Source organism: Lichenostomus cassidix, chromosome 4 (assembly GCF_008360975.1).
Source record: "Lichenostomus cassidix isolate B80296 chromosome 4, HeHo_3.0, whole genome shotgun sequence".
NCBI lineage: Eukaryota > Metazoa > Chordata > Aves > Passeriformes > Meliphagidae > Lichenostomus > Lichenostomus cassidix.
The window spans coordinates 6,554,927-6,573,073 of record NC_139484.1 but is presented as its reverse complement, the minus strand read 5'-3'; the positions used below and the strand labels follow the sequence as shown (position 1 = coordinate 6,573,073).

The 18,147-nt window shown below is 37.0% G+C and overlaps 1 long non-coding RNA gene across 1 annotated transcript in view; it reads right to left on the bottom strand.

Annotated features, from left to right (window-relative positions):
• LOC146437742 (uncharacterized) overlaps nucleotides 1-18,147 on the bottom strand; it is a 46,257-nt gene that overhangs the window by 3,859 nt on the left and 24,251 nt on the right. The window contains exons 3-5 of the long non-coding RNA XR_014851512.1: nucleotides 12,468-12,528; nucleotides 6,048-6,119; nucleotides 478-608 (exon numbers count right to left, since the gene is read on the bottom strand). This is a non-coding gene — a long non-coding RNA (uncharacterized LOC146437742). The remainder of the gene's footprint in view (nucleotides 1-477; nucleotides 609-6,047; nucleotides 6,120-12,467; nucleotides 12,529-18,147) is intronic.

Below are 18,147 nucleotides of genomic sequence, written 5' to 3'. Positions count from 1 at the left end.
CTCTAGTGTTTATTGCACAGCATACTAAGTAGCAAACACTGAAGACATCCCCCTTTGAATATTATTTGCAATAGCAGCAATTACTGAAAAAGAAAGTAAGTTTCAACTTTGAGGCCTGGGTATAGGCTAAGTATTTCTTAAATTTTAGTTGTCAGTTTCCATACAATATAATTTGAGGATGTGCAATATTAGCATGTGTTTTTCTCCATTAGCATCATATTTGCTAGTGAAAGCAGGACCATGAGTGACATCATCATTAGCCAGCATCAGAAGATTTCTTTTAGTTCATTTATTATATAGAAAATTTTCAAAAAGAGAAAGTCCTTATACTGAAACTCTTACATTTGTGTTTCAACCACTTTCATAAGTATGGCCCAGGGGTGTTGTCCCTAAGTCACAAAAACTGCTAGAAGAATCACAGATAATACCATTTAGGAAGAAATTGTGGGGAGGTGGGAGGGAAATGTGTGCCCTTACCTGCAATTTCTTTCCCAGTGAGGATTGAGGCATCTTGGCAGGACGGTAAAAGAAAGCTCCAACCTTTTACTGCTGAACTGTACATGTCAGTGGCTATGAACAGGGCATCAGCTGTCAAGGCACTTCTCATGCTGTAAAGAGAACAAGAGCCACAAATTCACATTTTGTTTCCAAGGTGATGGATGTAAAAAGTATCAAAGCTTTCCACTAAACAAATCAAGGTGTTCTGGTGCTGTGCTGTGTAAGTGGTTCAGGTGAGTAACACTGAACTTTCTCATGACATTCAAAAGAATTCTGTAAGAGGTACATCTATAGTCTCAGAAATTCAGGTTTCTGCTCTGGTTCATTCTTGGTTGCAATAGTTCTTGATTTGCAGAGGTGTTTGCCTCAATAAATAGCACTGCTTTCTTGTAGAAGGTGCCTTGAATGTTCTGTAACAATTATAACTTTACAGGTGATTCACAAGCATTCTTAATCCCATCAAGCACACAGGGAAACTGTAGCACAGAGTTGTTGAAACAAACATTTTTGGATATGACTGCCTAATATGAAGCAATTTAGGGTCAGATTTTTCAGGTGAGATTAATATCTGCAGCTTTTGCTGAATAGCAGAATGTCTGTATTTGGCTGGAGCTATCAATCAAAGCAACACTTATTGAAATACCTCATTTCCTCAGGACTGTGTGTATTTTCAGAGCACTTCTTAAGCCATGCAGGCAGAGCTGCCAGCTTCCTTGTAAAAACAGATCTGTAAGTAGGATTTTAATTAGGTATGCAAATATGCCTTTTTTTTAACATTCATTTTGTAAAGTTGTCCTAAGAAACAGAATAAAGTTTGATAAATATATAAAGTAAAAGGCATAGACACAGCAGGACAGAAAGACATATGGCAATAAGGTTGAAGAACCTTTCATGGCAAAAGAAATAAATGGCATATGTAGTTTGAACACCTGAGTGGGGACAGTTTAGATGAAGAAGAAAGACAGGCAAATTAAAACCAAAAAATCACTGAAAATTGATATAGACCTCCCAGGCAAGATTTAAAAAGAAAAGAAAGATAAGGAAAGTCTATAAAAAGGATAGATCATTAATCATTGGAAATTCAATTAGTTAATATTGACTGGGCTGGAAATTATGGACTTGATAAGAGGTACCTCTTCCTGGAGGACAGGACTTCTTTCTGATACATTTTGCAGGCTACTCAGAAAAAGTACAGGCTATTTTGTACTTGCTCCTCATATTGCTAGGAAACAAGACAATGATGATAAATAAGATAAAAGTTGAGAGTCATCTAGAGTCTAGTGATCTCAATGTCATCAGAACTTCAAATGCCCTTGAGGTTGTAAATGTGAAAGACAATATCTCAAAATCAGTGGACTTTAAAATATAAATAAATAAAAATAGAGAGTGCATGAATGTGGAATGAGTTGGGGAAAAAAAAGTTGATTAAAATCAATTTGGCATTTGGGAATATAGTATGAAAAAGTAGCTAGATAGCACAGAAGTAGCCCTGGGAGCTGCCCCCCAAGAGACCTTGTTTAATGAGAAATGGCTGGATTTTTATTCTCCTGGATGGTGTAGTTTGGAAATAATTTTTGTGGTCTCTTGGGAAATACACCAGCCAAACAATTATTTCTCATGAAAGCCTTGTCTGTTGCTTCAGAAGACACTGTTTGCTTACACTGATTCTTGAAATGAGACATTTCGGTGTGAAGGGGAGAGAATACAATAAAGAATGATACTTCTATAAAAACAGGAAGAGAAAGCTGCATTCACTGAAAATGTTAATGACTTTACAGATGTTCCTGTTAGAATAGGATTAATTTTATGCTCACAGGAACATCACTGCACTCATCCTGAGTTAAAATCAGCAGGTTGACTGGAGTGAAGGAGTAAGGCATGCATATCCTATGGAAGTCAAGAGGGGGTTCTCTTAAAATAAAATGGTACCATAATTTCACAGGATAAGGAAGGCTGATGTTTGTCAGGGCTTGTCTAGGTTAAAAGTAGCATTTGCTGTGGCTTTTATTCTCTAGCTTTTTTGCTTTGGTCTTCACTAATCTTGGTAAGAGCTACTGCTTAGGAATGTGAATCTGCCAGACTACAGGTAGTGGAGCCAAAATTTGCTTTTTTCCTCTCAGACCTACAAAGCAGTTTTGCTATGCAGAGACATCCTGTGTTCCACCTTTTCAGACAATACTTCCCAGTGTTCTGATTTGTGTGTCACCAATAGCTCAGTGGTTAATGCACTTTCATGAACCATTGGAAAATTTTTCTTTATTTCAGTAGTGATGAAGGAAATTAACCCTAAGGCCTCTTGTTCTGAGTGAATGAATACTTGTATCACTGGGCTATTGATTCGAAATGCCAAAGATCCATTTCCAGAAATCCAAGAAATTCTACAGGAGCAGCTTTTTCCTTCTTGCAAAGTGTTTGAAGTGAAAATAAATTTTAAAGTAATATTAATATTTTATATAACATGTATTTTTCCTGTTAATGTTTAGGAAAAAATATATAGCATTTTATGAAAATCAGTTTAGGAAAATAGTTTTAGGAGGAGTGGGCTGGGGGGGTGGGTGTAGTTTGGTTTGGGGTTTGACTCAAGTGCTGAAAGGAAGAATCAATTAATCCTCTAAATCTAATGGGCTGCCAAGACACTGATTTGGAGAGAATAAGGAATGGAGAAGTTTCATCTGTGACTTTATATTCCAAATATTTAAAGTATGTTCTTTGCATTTAAAACAAATTAAAGTTTTATTTAGCTAGTGGTTTCCCAGCAACAGTGGAGTGTAATTATTTCTTTTGCAGACCAAAACCTTCCCTACTTTAAGTCCTTTTCTTTTTTCAGAATGGCTACCTGGTCAATGAACAATACTCTTAAAATCTTTTTTCTGGAGCTTGTAACATAAAACCTGAAAAGCATCTTGCATTTGTTGAGTGGTTGGGTGAATAGTCACAGAAACAGAAGAATTGAGTGAAACTCCCACACGTGCTTTGGTGTGTCATTACCATATTAATGTTTTGCTATTTTAATAATTAAGTTCAACAATAGATGAGCACATCTTTATATGATGCTGTTAGGGAGCTGCAATACTCTTTCTACCAGGTTTTGCTACATACTGCAAATTTCTGATGCATTTCACCCCTGCTGTTTGTGTTTGACTTAATTCTGAGACTTTCTTTCTTGTGATGGGATAGAGGCAATTCTGATTGTACCAGGCTGGAATTTTTTTGCCAGTAGAAGTAGAATTACATGGAAATAAAACTGTAAAACTAAATTCTTAGATAGGGCATAAGACTTTCACAGGGCTTTCATCAGTGCTTGGGCCACTGACCCTTGAGCTGATGCTGGTCAGAGTTCACAAGGCAAAGTTCTCATATAAAATGCTGTGCCAAACACAGTGCAGTGCAAGCAGCTGTGCTGGAGGTAATACAGCTACATCAGCCAAGATAATGACATCTTTTTTTCAATCTTACTGATGAAGAATTTTGTAGAACAGGAATTTATGTAGTTTTCAGTCACTAAGCTGGCAAAAACCTCTGGATGGGAGGGAGGGAGGGAAGGAAATTGAATGGTTCTATCACAGAAATGTTTCACTGGTTTTGGCTTTGGTTAGCAGGGCAAAATTTTCACTGACATTATCACACCCAAAATTGCTCATTCTGCTGCACATTATTCCATAGAAGCTGTTAGGTGCACCTGCTTAGAAGGTATAATGCAAAGTTAAATAATATCTCAAAGAGAGATTAAAAATTAGGAATGTGGAGAAATGATTAATTGATAATGTCTACATGCAATGGTGGTAGGCTTCTCAAAAAGGCTGCTATAATTGTCATGGTGAACTTCGGTGTAAGATATGACAGTATCAATGTTTCCCACTGTTTGCCATGGAAAATTAATTATTTGCTTTGGATAAACAAATTCAGTTCATTTTCAAATATTAACTCCTCAGTAAAACCTTCCTTGGTGCCTTCAGTTCTCTCTTTCATAGCTTGAACACAAGGCTGTGCAGTTTTCCCCAGCCTGGGCACTCCCACACAGGTGAATTGAATTCTTTGCACTTGGACTGGAGAGTGATTACTGGAAAGAGTTGAAAATAACAACTACTCAGTAGCATTGTGCTGCGACAGCACTGTGGTGTGTGCACAAATTATGATGGTATCTGGCAGGGGAAGGAAGTGTTTGGTATCTTTTGGTTTGGCCTAAGTGGCTGTGATCATGACATAAAGATGTCACACAGCTTTAGCTGCTGCAGTATCAGCCAGTGCTGTGCAGATTTGTTAAATTCTGATTTTCCTAGAAGATGATTTGAACAAATTCCAATTCACTTCAATACTGCTCCTTCTTTCACTCTCTTCAGTAGTCACTGAAGCTGCCTGGCCCTGAATTATTTTGCTGTGACATGTCCCAGGTCCATCAAAGCTCAAAAAGCCAAAATTGTAGTCACATGAAGATCCACCACGAGTGCTTGTTGTAAAGGGATTGTATGGCTTCTCAAAAACCTCACACAGAGGCAGCAAGGACTACATATTTAACTGTGGACAAGGCATGATAATAACTTTGAGAACCTAAATTTGAGCAAGCAGTCCCTGGCACCAGAGGAATGCCAGTCATTCTTGCAGCAGGCAATTAATATGCATGAGTCTAGAATCCTCTCTGGGTTTATGTGATAAAACTCCACGAAGTTGATTGGATGCTTTTCCCTGGCAAAGTGTAGCTTCTCTTTGATTCTGAGGAAAGTCCTAATTCTGATTGTGAGGTGCTGCACAAATCCTCCAGGGAGGTAGGCAGAGGTCCCTGTGCGTTGTGTCTGTCATAATTTTCTTATAACAGCTCTATTATGGATAATTCCCTGGAAGTCAGCTGTAAAGCTCAGCAGGTCCCCTTCTGATATCCTTCACATTTGGATAATTAACTGAGCTGTTTGAACAACAGAAACTTTATAATGTTCATCAGTGGGAGTCTTGCGGCTGATCAGCTTTACCTTCATCAGCACTTGTCATTTGAACACATGAGGGGTAATGTTTCAGGATGAATATAATCTTCAGTAGGAAAAGAAAAGATTTTAAATGCACAGGAAAATAAGGGCTTCAATAAATTTGTTATGCAGACTGTAATACTCCTTGTGTTGTGTTGCTCAGGTACTCTGTGCTGCTGCCTTAAGAAGGATTTAGTCAACCTTGTATCTCCACAATATAGGCTTTGCTTCATTGCAATGGAAAAACAAGTAAGGAATCCTCACAAAAACCCATCCCCAGCATCCTGAGAAATGGCATGCAGGAAACCTTCATGCTGATCACAGCAGTCTTTCCCAGACAAAACTTAATTTGTTTAGAAACAGTAAAATGAAATGGCTTCATATTTTTTCTTCAATTCTTCTAATAGTTAAAAATTACCTCAGTACCAAGCCTCTCTGCAGAGCTCAAATGAGCAAAGTTGTTGGTTTCTACTGAAATTCAGATCCATGGGACGCTGAAATATAAGCCTAATTGACATTTATTTATTATCCAACTGCCACAAAAACTGTTTGTAATTAAGAGTGGTTCGTAAATCATGGTGCATTACTTACTGGCCTGAAAGGTTGTTGCCATAGAAAATTACTAATTTCAGTGAGATGTTATCTTGAGATGGCTGAACGTAACTGAAATAAGAAATATGTTTTAAAATATAGCAAAAGCAATATGTGTGTAATGGTTAGATCCACATTTATTGAAGCAATTTAATCTAACTTTAATGACCTACAGTTCAACTGCCAAAATAATCTTCAAAGGTTTATTCATTGTTCCTAAGTTTCTGGATGCACAGAGGCCTTAGGAACATAAATATAACCTGACAGAGTACTGTAAGTTAAAAAGAAACAAATTCTCTGTAGTGAGATAATTCATTATATCCTGGTTAAGTACATTTCCATGGATGAGTTTTTCAGAACTGGCATTGATTCCCATGAGATCCCCACTGACGAGGCTACAGTGCAGCACCTCAGGTCAGGTTAGCGTTTGCCTTCTGAAGAGAATTGCTCAGCATTTGTTTCTCTCCCCCCCTAACCCCCAGAGCTCGGGTAAGAGCAAACACAATAAATATTGTGTTACATGAGACTGACTGATAGCAGAGAGGCTGTTGTAAGCCATTCTTCTGAGCACAAAACAGGCTGCTTTCTGTAAGATAAGTGGAATGCCTTTTCAGTTTAAGAGGTGCCAGTTTCTCTAGGTCTTTACGCTCCTCTGAGAGGTGAACTTATTCTTTAACAATAAAAGCAAAGTCGAGGCTTGTTAGCATAGCCTCCCATGATAATATTTCTTTATCCTAATAAAGGAAAGGAATATGTAGTATAATAAGTCACTCTGCAGCCAGGTTAACTTAAATATTTTATTAAGACAGAGGCCATTAAACTGTAGCTGCAGTTAGATAAAACAAAACTCAATGTTAAGCATATCAAGATTTTCTCTGACATCTTTCTCATATTGCTTTACATATTTTTTGGTAATATTTAAGGAATATTTCTCTAAGTTTCACTGATCTCTTTCTTATAAATGCCTTGTGCTAGAATTGTCTCTGCAATGTATAAATCTAAACCCCAAAAAAATTGATATTCTGACAGGCTTTAATCACCTACTGGAGCTCAGATAAGCCAATATTAAAACACATTTATGCATGAACAACTAATAACTAATAACTGAAAGAAATTACATGCAACTCAAGAAACTGTTTCTTAATTGTTACTCATTAAAATAAATTATGGTATATTATCCCACTTACAATGCTGAAAATAGAATTTAGCAGCAGTTGTTCTGTCAATTTGTCTTTCATTCTAGCTTTTTATGGCAGTTATGTTTTGAAAATAATTTGTCCTAATCAGATGGTGTTATATTTTACCAGCTAATAGCTACACCTCCTTTGCAAGCATATCCTTAGAGAGGCATTGGGTTAAACATCAAAACTTACACTTATTAGAGTTAATTGAATGTTATTGTACTGAACACGAAGAGTTGTTGCTGTGGTTCAAACAATCTGCAGATCTATAGATCCTTACAGCTGCTCTGCTATGTACAGCTTAATTTATTGTAGGGCCTACAGGGTTATTATAGAGAACTGATGCTGAAAAATTGATTGAACACAGAAATAATATAAATAGCAAATACTTTGTTATTATTACAGTGCAGGTTCAGCTCATCCAGCGAACGTGGCTTTTGGATCAGCTGCAGGGAGCCTCAGTAGGGTGCTGTGCAGCTTTAGCTGGACACCTCAGCTGGAATCAGGGACACCTGGACCCAGGGGAGGAGAGGAAACCACCAAATCAGGAGCAGTCTGATCATCTGCAGTTCCCAAATATTGTGAGTCCAGGATTTGGCCTGATTGATGTGAAGTTTGCTGAATTCACTGACTCACAATGACTCAAATATAAAACAAGTTTTGGTTTTCTTTCAATCCAGTCACAATTTATCACTTTCCTTCTTTGTTGTTAAAACCAGTGTCTCAGGTGCCAACACCATAAACACACAGGTAAAATAATTTCTCATTTTAATCTGAAATTAGGTAAATAATTTCAATTAAATTATCTATGCTTCAAGAACATTATTCTAATATTATTTTCTCTTTCTCATGGTTTAAATCTTGTTTTAGTTAATTCTATTGTCTTGAGGTGGTTCTGTAAAGGATAACTACAGCTTAAATGACTGAGATGTCTACAGTATGCAGTGAAATTACAGAATTTTCTTAAGTGACATCAGACTCAGCTGACAGAAAATATGACTGAAAGCCTTCCAAATTTTATAGCTAAGCTTCTCCTTTAGTAGACTTATTAATGTTTATTAGGTATCATTTGGCAGCTACAGGAATGGCTATAACGCTGTTCTAATGGGTTTCCAAAACAGCTGCTCGATGAGTGGAGTTTGGGATGCTGGAAGAAGCTTGCTGTCCTCTGCTCCCCTTTGCCATGATCTCTGCTTATTACAGGCATGATTGCACTACTATCTCTGCCCTGCAAAGCATTGACTTTGGGGGCTAATAAATGTTTTCCTGTTTTCACCCCAGCTTTAAATATTTGTCTCTGTTCCTGTGTGAAAAAGTGTGTGCCCTTCAGGAATGTGTGGTGTACAAATAATTAATGCTTGTCAAGGGAGGGGAAAGGAGAAAGGTGAGAAATCCAGTGCACATCAAAAATGAAATTGGAGTCAGAGGCATTTGGATAAAACCCAGGAAATATAAAAGTTACAAAATAATTTGTATTTTCACTGACATTGTAAACTAGAATTTGTCTTGTTTCTGCTTTTTTTGGAGGAGGCTGCACTACATAACTAACTGTACAAGTAAATTTTTTAGGTTGAACTTTAGAGAATTAATACAGCAGAATATCCATCTGTTTGCTTCAATTATTGATTCTCTGAGGGGCTGCTACAAAAGGAAGCAAAACCCCTTTATACAAGGAGCTCTCTGTCTTTTGACTTATCTCCTTCCATCCATAGTATTACTTTACAGGCTGAAATAAAAAGTAGATAAAAAGAGCTAGTACCATTAGATGAACTCTCTCAATCTCTTTTTTCCTGAGGAAAGGGGACTGGGGGAGGAAGGTCATAGTTTTTTATTTTAGAGGTTATTATATTCTTGTTTTATTTGTGTTCAGTGCAGATTACTGAGACTTAAAACTTTGGAAGCCTGGAAAGAAAAGGAGGAGCCTGGAAAAATACAGGCAAGAAAGAGAGAAGAAATGAGGTGAAGCAGAAAAGAATACACTGAGAAGATGAGGTAAACAAAAATGTCATGAGTACATCGAAGTGACTGTGAATTATTAGAACACTTCTCTCTCTTCTCAGAATTATTCCCTAAATTTCTGTTTCATGAGTACATTCAGCCACTGAAATTTAGGAATTATCATAATGAAGAATTAAGGTTGATCTCCAGCTGCACCTTTCCTGGTGTCAAAGCTCTGGGGTATGCTCTTTAATTACACTATATCTTTGTCATTTTATCTACAAATTTGTTATGTTGTTTAGTGCGTTGCATGGAATAAAGATCCCAGAATGGTTGAGGTTCATCATCCTGAACGATGAAGATAGTCAGTGATGACTTCCATCAGTATACATGCACAATTCCTTTTTATTCATTATGATACTGCTATTTCTTTTCTTAAAGGAGGCTCCAAGTGATTGAAGCTGGAACTATGATGTTTCCAGTAATTTTAAATATCTGACCTGAGACACACAGGATCTGAATTTTCAGGCATGCCATGTCCTGCTAGTGAGCTTTCAGCTACATCTGGTTTTCTGGAGAGTTAGGATTCTTGTCTTTTCTGTTGGAGATACAGACTGCAATTGTTTGAGTACAAAATGGAATATAGACATTCTTTATCTGTTACATTCTACTCCTTCTACATCTGACTGTAGTCCATCTGCTGAGCACATGCAGAGTTCCCAGTTATAAACACTACCCTTCACCCTGTGATCCATGGAAAGAACATGACTTTGGATCCATATTGCCTCCTTGTTTCTTGTCCAAGCAGTCAGATAATAATTCACTGTACACAGGGCTTTTGCTGTGGTGGAGTCTTCTCTCTTTTTAATCTCTTTTCCTGACAAGTTCCCTACTTCTCCAAGAGGGGAAGTGGCTGATGTTAGGTCCTCAGATTTCAAACAACTACCTGCCGAGCTTGGCATGCTCTGTTTTAGCAAAGTCAGGATTTTGACTTTCATGTATTCAGGATACAAGTGTTTTTGACTTAGCTCTAGCTATTGGCCTTCAGATCTTTAGGAAACTAGACTTCAAACCTCTGAAGCAGAGTAACGTAAAAGGAGGCATTTGAAGTGGCCACTGGAGCAGAAGTGTGATTTAAATTAATTCCCTGAACCAAAGAAAAACCACACAACAGAGAGAATGCGTTTTACACACACCTCACATATTTTTCATTATTGCTGTCTAACCAGAAGTTAATTCTTTCCCTTTCTTGATAACTAAGTCAAAAATACTAGCCCAATACCATATTCCTCTAGCTCATGACACTGCTGTGTGCTGTTTCTTCCTGTGCTCCATTCAGGTCAGAGATGGAATAAGAACTGTTTTTCATTGCATTGACAAGTTACCATTCATTTCCTGGGGTGAATGGTAGTGTGATGCCAGTTTAACAGGTCAAGAATTATTTACATTTCTAGTAGATTTAACTGAATGTGTTAATCCAATGGACACATTCCAGGACAAGTAAAACCAAGATTCCATTCCAGGAGACTAAGAAAAAAATGCATTTCAAAATCGTTTGGTACCCAATCCAGATTTAATTGCTGCAGAAATGAGATTGAACAGGTATCTGTAACCTTATCTTCAACCCTGTGTCTATGTAGCCTCTACAGCATTAAAACATCCAAAATGCCAGTTTTAAAGCTAGAATTTGCTTTATTAGACATTAGGTTGCAAGTAGGATGTTATAGAGCAGCTAAAAGGCAATCTCAGCATAAAGCATTCCTTGCTTTTGCAGCCCTTAGGTTTAAAGGGAAGAAAATGTTTGACCTCTTTGTGATGTTTATTGCTGCTAGAGAAACATTCCAAATGTGCTAGATATTTGGCATTGGTTTAGATAGAAAACCATACTGGAGAAGGTAAGATGGTGGCTTTTCCTTTCTTTTTAACATATTCTTGTGGCATATTTACTGTATAACCAGTAGATACTTGGCCAAATTAGGATTGAGGGAGAAAACAAGATTCTATGAAACCAAAGACCAAGAGCTTATTAAAGTGAGACCTTGGTTAGTAGCCCTCCAGGGAACTGCAGAGTATCACCAAGATATAGATACTGCAGAAAGGATAAGAATCCTTATGGAAAACCTCTCCCTACTTAAATAGAAAGGTCAGTTGATTGGGGCAGTAGAAGTACTGGAAGCATAGCACAGTATAACTCAAATTGTACTGCTGCTATAAATTATTATTAAAGCAAATCTAAACTGTATTTTCTTTAAATTCACTTTCTGTACATCCAAAAAAAAAGCCAAAAAAGCCAAAACATCACAAGATGATTTTGATGTTATACTGGTGCCACTTTTCCATATCCCCTTTGCCACTGGAGCTGGCAGAGGTTATAATTTCACACTGTTGCCATCTGCAGACATTTCCCCTTTAATAATGGCGAAAGTCTGGCTGTTAGAATACCCTGAGCTGACATTATCAGCCCTTCTGCTGGCAGGTCCTGCAATCTTCCACAGAACAGGAGTGGAGCTTTCTTCCCCTCCTGCTGCAGGTTCTTTGTCTGTAGGTGCTCTTCCACACACAAATCTTCCTGCTGCTGTTTAACAGAGATTGTTTCCAAAAGAATACCCTTTTTACCTTAAATGATGTGTTATGGGAAAGGCAGGCACACAAAAAAGAAAGACTCCCCTCTAATCTTGCTGCAATAGACCTTTAAGTGCTTTTCTCGTTTCAATACTGAAAAACAAATGTTAATATTACAGTAACCTAAGTTTAACCTCAGAACACTGCTGTAAGGGGCAAATATATCATTATCTCCATTTACCAGTGGTAGCCTGAAGCATAGATAGATTTTTGTGTGTCTGGCCCAAGGTCATGTAGAAATGCTTCAGCAGAAGTATAATTAGATGCAAGATCTCTTGAGTTCTAGTCTAATATTTAATAGCTGTCCTTTCTGTGCTCTTAATGGTAATGGGAGGCATTTATACTTACCTAGGAGAACACTAGCCTGAAGAAATGGTTCTTTTCCAAGCATGGCAGAAAAGAATTTTGTACTGTCTGTGATGGCTTTTCTTGACCTCAGCACACAGTTAGCTAAACTTGTCTGGGTTTAACCTCAGCAATAAAAGAATCAAAGAGGTTGCAAAGGGCAATTCAGCAGTGCTGGTACAGTTAGCGTGGTCAGGTACAGCTTGCTGTTGCTTCGGTGTTCTGAGTCATATATATTCTGTTTAAAAGTAGAAAGGAGTTTTCTTCCCACTTTTTTTGTCTGCTGGCCTTTTACCAGTCCATTTTAGCAACCAATAATGTGTGTGATACTTACTGCAGCCAGCTAATTTCCTCCTGGGCCACAAAGGTAACATGCCTTCTTGCTCTTCTGGTAGCTAAGAGAAGAGAAACAAAGTTAGCCAGTGTCAGAAAGAAATGGCAATTGATGAAATCAGAGAAAGAGATTTGTTCATTATTTTGCCATTGTTTTCTGCTGTCCATGTTATTTGTTTGTTTTCTGCAGCAGAGCAATGCTTCCAAGGCCTCTGTTCTGCCAGAATTGGCAGAGCACAGAGGGGAACTTCACCCAGTTGCTTCATTTATTTTACCATATGTTCTTACTTCCACGTGGCTCCACTAAGGACTGAACACAATGTTCAAAGCTCAAATATGTGTTTTTAGTACTCATCCTTCTGATGCTTGTATTCTTCATAAAAAGACACATTTCGTGTGCCCAAGATGTAGATGAAGGGATGTCGCAAAGGAATTCAGAACTTCAATTAAAATTTTATAGGAAAATAAAATCAAGTCTTAGAGGGGCAAAATATTTCTTTGAAGCCTCGCTAAGTTGCTTAAAAAAAACCAACTGTGAAGTCTCTGTATCACAGAAATCTCTTTGTATTGCAAAAGATTGCCAGTTACATGGAAATTAGGTCTTTTATTCAAACACAGCAAGTGATGCAGTTCCACTAGTGACACTGCATGAAAACATCTGTACAAGATCTTTCTGAGATGTGAGGCAGTATTAAGGGGTATGTTTGTTGTTGTTTTTTTAATTTTTTCCTTTTTTCCAGAGCCACATCATTAAATTTAAGTTCACTGCTGTTCCAAAATGTCTCCTTGAAATTTGGTAAGAATGACAGGACCAAGTCTTTACATAGGGCATACTTTATAGACCAAATACAGGTTGCTATAACCTAGTTGCTAATAAAACTCCACAGGAAAAAGGGTGATGACACAATTTACTTGTCCTTGCTGAATCCAGAAAAGACATAATTCTTTTGTAGAGTAATGTCACCCAATAGATGGCAGCAGCATCTTTATAATGAAATGCTTTTTTAGCGAGTACAGAGACATTTGGGGTGAATTTCAGCATCTGCCTGCCAGTTGACAAAAAAAAAAAATATGGTACTTTTAAGAAGTTTATAGAACATTATAGGAAAACATAGGAAAGTGCATTTTTTCTAATGGACTTTCGTCAGTTCTACTTAATACAATCAAAACTTCATTCACTGGGAGTGTTGTTATGCACAATAATCAAGAGGAAAAAGTACAGCTTGAGTGGTTCCAAATGGTCATTGATTCCTGACTGTAAAAGATCTTGTTTCTGTTTATTGAACAAAAGCTGCAAGAGGAAATCTCAACCCCATGATGAGAGTCAGAAATATGTCTGCACACAATGCACACGCTCAAGAGTGCAGCCTTCAACCTGGCAATTGACAAAAAAAGTAAGTTTCTGTAGGAAAAACCATTTTAAAATATACTGATGTTGCATGGCTATTATTTTAGAAGCAAAGCTGGACAATTCTGTATGCGAGCACATGTTCTCATACTAGGAAAGGTGAATCTACAGAGAGAAAGATGAACACTAAAAAGCACAAAACACATCAAGATCAGTTATAACTACAGTCACGAATAATTTACATATTTGACAACAATTGTTTCCTAATTTAGAGGAAAAGTGAATGTTAGGTGACTGATTTTTAAATTTTATTTCAAGAAAATGCTTCAAACACATTGACCATTCTAAACACCAGCACTGTTATATTTACAGCAAGAAAGATATCCTGTTTGAAAGTCAAAAAAAGGTTGCTGATCACTTTCAGAATAATCTCCTCTTTCTCAGTTTGAAAATGTCATTAATTCATTAGATGCCTGTTTACTAGATGTAAATATTATGGGTGCTTTTAATTTCTGATTCTGAAAATTACAGAATGGAGTTACCAGAATCACTTCACTATACACATAGTGTTGTTATTTTCTCAGAAAGCACGTCTGCATAAGACAGACTGTCATTAAAATAATCATGCTTACATTTCTAGAAAATACAGCTATATATCTATCTACATCTATATCTATATCATCTATATCTATTTATATATGTATATCTATATCATCTATATCTATATCATCTATATCTATCTATATCATCTGTATCTATCTTTGTATGTTTCTTTATGATTTCTAAAATACGTCAGCATTTTTTTAAAGATGATAAAATAAATTAAGCTTTAATTTGAAAATTACATTGCTCTCTATCAGAAGAGCAAAGCTTTCCATTCAGAATATCCTGTGACATTTATATCCTTCCCCTACTAAAATACCTTGACTTTCAACAGGGCACTTTGCATTAAGCAGAGAAACCCCTACGCACCCATAATTACAGACAGTTGTTAATTATTGTAAGTAGTGCATGATTTTGGAATAATTAAAGCCACGAAATCTATTCTGCAATACTGTTCTGATTTGAAAGAGGAATTTTAAAATTAGGATAATTAAGGTGAAACTGTCATAACCTCTCTTATTGATAAGTTAAATCACATAAGGGAAGCGTTGGCTGAATTCTCTGTTTTCTTTTGGAATGTTCTCTAAAAAAAATTTGTGAGCTATAGCTCAGATTGATGCTTGATGCTTAATTAGTTGTGTATGGAATTGCTGTGCAATGATTGTAGTAACACAGAAACTAATATGGTATATTATTAAATCTCAAGTATAAGAATAAGAATTGAAAGGGCAATCAGAAGCAAAATGAAACTAAGACTTGTGAACTTTTACAATAAATGGTAGGGAGCCTAATGACTGTTCAGTTTCCATGTCCATCTTCTAGGAAAGGTACAGTAAAATTACTAACAGGCAATTGAAATGACAGAGCAAAAGAGAAACTTTCATATAGGAGGAGACTACAGTTCTTTACTGAAGGACAGGGTGGGACGTGAGCAGAGGCATTGGGGACTATTTGCAAATGTGCTTGCCTGGTTGTAATAATTTTGGGGTTTTTTGATGTAATTTGTTTTAGAGGTGTGAGCCTATCTTCTTGCACTCTGGCACCATGACCATGGTTTTATGTGGGAGCAGTGGAAGACACAGAATGAGAGGGAAATCCTCATTGGAAGAAAAGGGAAAAAAAGAATAGTATTGCAAGGACCAGTTTAGGTCCCTGAATGAAGACAACTCAGAAAGTGGTAAAACCCCATTTGTTCTCAGTTCAGGATTTTGACTTTCAGTGGTGAATCTTCTAGACATGATGTGTCATTCTATTTGTACAAAAAAAGTGAGAGTATTTGCTTTGGTTGGCACTGATCCCACCAAATTTTAAGTACTTCATTGAAGATCCTAATTAAGAGTGTGGTTGCCCTAGGTTCTTGTATAATCAATAGAGAGAAGCTTCTGGAAGGCAATTCAAGTCTTGTTTAACTCAGTCGCTGCAGGAGAAGCAGCCTTTCTGCACTGAGTCTTAATCAGCTTTTCACTAACAAATTCTGGTTAGGTTGTTTCACTTTATGGGGCTGAGGGTAGACAGTTTTGAAAACCAGACTCTTAAAGTGATTATTTTTTTTATTTTTGCGCCATAGCAGATTTTGTTATTTCCTCTGTCCGCCTTTATTATCATTCTTTGTATTGACCTGCTCATAATGCTTTGGTGAATTTACAGGAATCAGAACTCTGATTCAGAACATGATTTCCAAGAAGGAAAGATTAGAGTGTAAAAAAATATTACATCAATCCTTTAAAACATCTGAAGAAGTCCAGTCTCGAAGATCTTTAAACAGTGGCATGAAAGGTAATGGACACCTACTCTCTTTCTTACATAACCTCGCTGCAGATAATAACAACCTGTGATGGATTTATTTGCTATTTTTGAGCAATTACTTTACTTGTTTCTTGTGTTCCCTGCTTCAAATATCCCTGCTGGTACCAAAGACTAGAGAGTCTCAGACCTCAAGACCGGAACTGCAGGCAGACTTGACAAGATACTGACATCCATCTCAGCTGAATATTCTGCTGGTGAGATCACAGATTTTCTGTTCACTGCAAAAGTAGTACTTTAGTTTTGATGTGAGGGTTTTGAATTGGTTGGATGAGGCTGGGCTTTCAGTCTCAGGTCTAGCTCAGGTTGCTTAAACGGGAACAGTCATAATTCTTCCCTTAACAAAAGAAACAGAACATTATTTTTAGGTGCCTTGAAGGGTTGGCTGTCTGAGTCACAAACCAACCCATGCAATCAACTTCAGAGTTTAATAGCATCCAAGTGAACAAGGATGCAGACTGAAGGATTAAAGAAAGTCAAATGCACATAACAGCTCACTTCAGCTCTGCAATCAGACTTGCATTTATTATTTCTCAGGATGTCGTAGTCCAACATTTAAAAAATTTAAATATTAATTTTAGAAGTCTTAATTATAGCAACCAGAATAAGTCTGCTCAAAATAGTCCCAAAAATAACCTAGAAAGAAGCTATTAGCAAATTACCTGATTGAGGAACAGGTAGAGGTTTAATTAGAAATGGAAAATACAGCTTGGTCCTATTTGCATAGTAAGTAGGAAAGGAATTTGCTTATTTGGACAAAGTTTTTGCCTGTTTTTCATTATTGAAATAATAGGTTATCAACAAATTCACAAAAAATAATGTTCAAAGGATGAAGACAAAATAGGATTTGCATTGATATATTCCAGATCTGTGCGTATTTTGTTTATCTGTAAATATCAGGTAAACAGATTGCAGTATGTAAACAAAGTTTTTTCACAGTGATCCATTTTTTTAATACATGAAAATAACATAATGTGCTAATTTGCTTCTCAATGGAAACCTAATTTTAATCATGTCCTTCCCTGACAAGTAAATATTTTGTAGTTTCCCATTTATATCTCGAAGAATGGTTCTATGGCTGGCATGTCCAGTGGGATTTCCTGTACTCCCAAGGCTGCTGTGGAGCTCCCCACACTGACTCCCAGCAGCAACCCAACTGAAATGGATTGCTGTTAAATTCAGTGTTGTTACTATCATAAATACTTAAATGAATGTTGCAGAATTGAAAGGCTGCCGTTGTGGTGTGGTCAGACTGTCCCAGGTCCCACAGGCCTTGCTGTGGAGATGTCACATTATAAACAGATCAAACAAAACAAGGATGTCTGCTCCCCATTCTGTGAGAATGCTATAAAATTTAAATAATTTGTTTTGCATCCCAGACAAGAACACTTCTGATTATTCACTGTTTCACTTAATTCAGGTATTTTCCTTCCTTCATGTGCTTTACTGAACTCAGTCATTTTCCTCCTGTCTTCAAGGAGCACAGGACATAGGTTATTCCTTTCTTTCTCTTCTTTTCCCCTTTTTCCCCCCGGTTATCAGGATTTACCGTTCAGGATATCATTCACAACCCAATGACCCTTTCTCTGAGTTACCAAAGGTATTATATGTCTGAGCTGGTGTGAGAATTGTTACAAAACTTCCCATTAATCTTAATTTACCTTTGATGGACACAGGGAAATTGTTTTATGATAAATACCTTGTATCCATTTATCCAGTGTAGATGTTTGCTGTGCAGTCGAGAGAATACTCAGAATCCTGTGCTGTAAAAATTGATGTTTGTTGCTCCCTCAAAAAGATGCATATTTATTCACCTGTACTGTCCAAAGAGAAACTCTGCTTGAAGGAAAATGGTTTTATTATGCTGAGAGAATTGTCTGTTTAAAAGATTCAATACAGTGGGCTTGAGGGTAGGTAAAAGAAGACC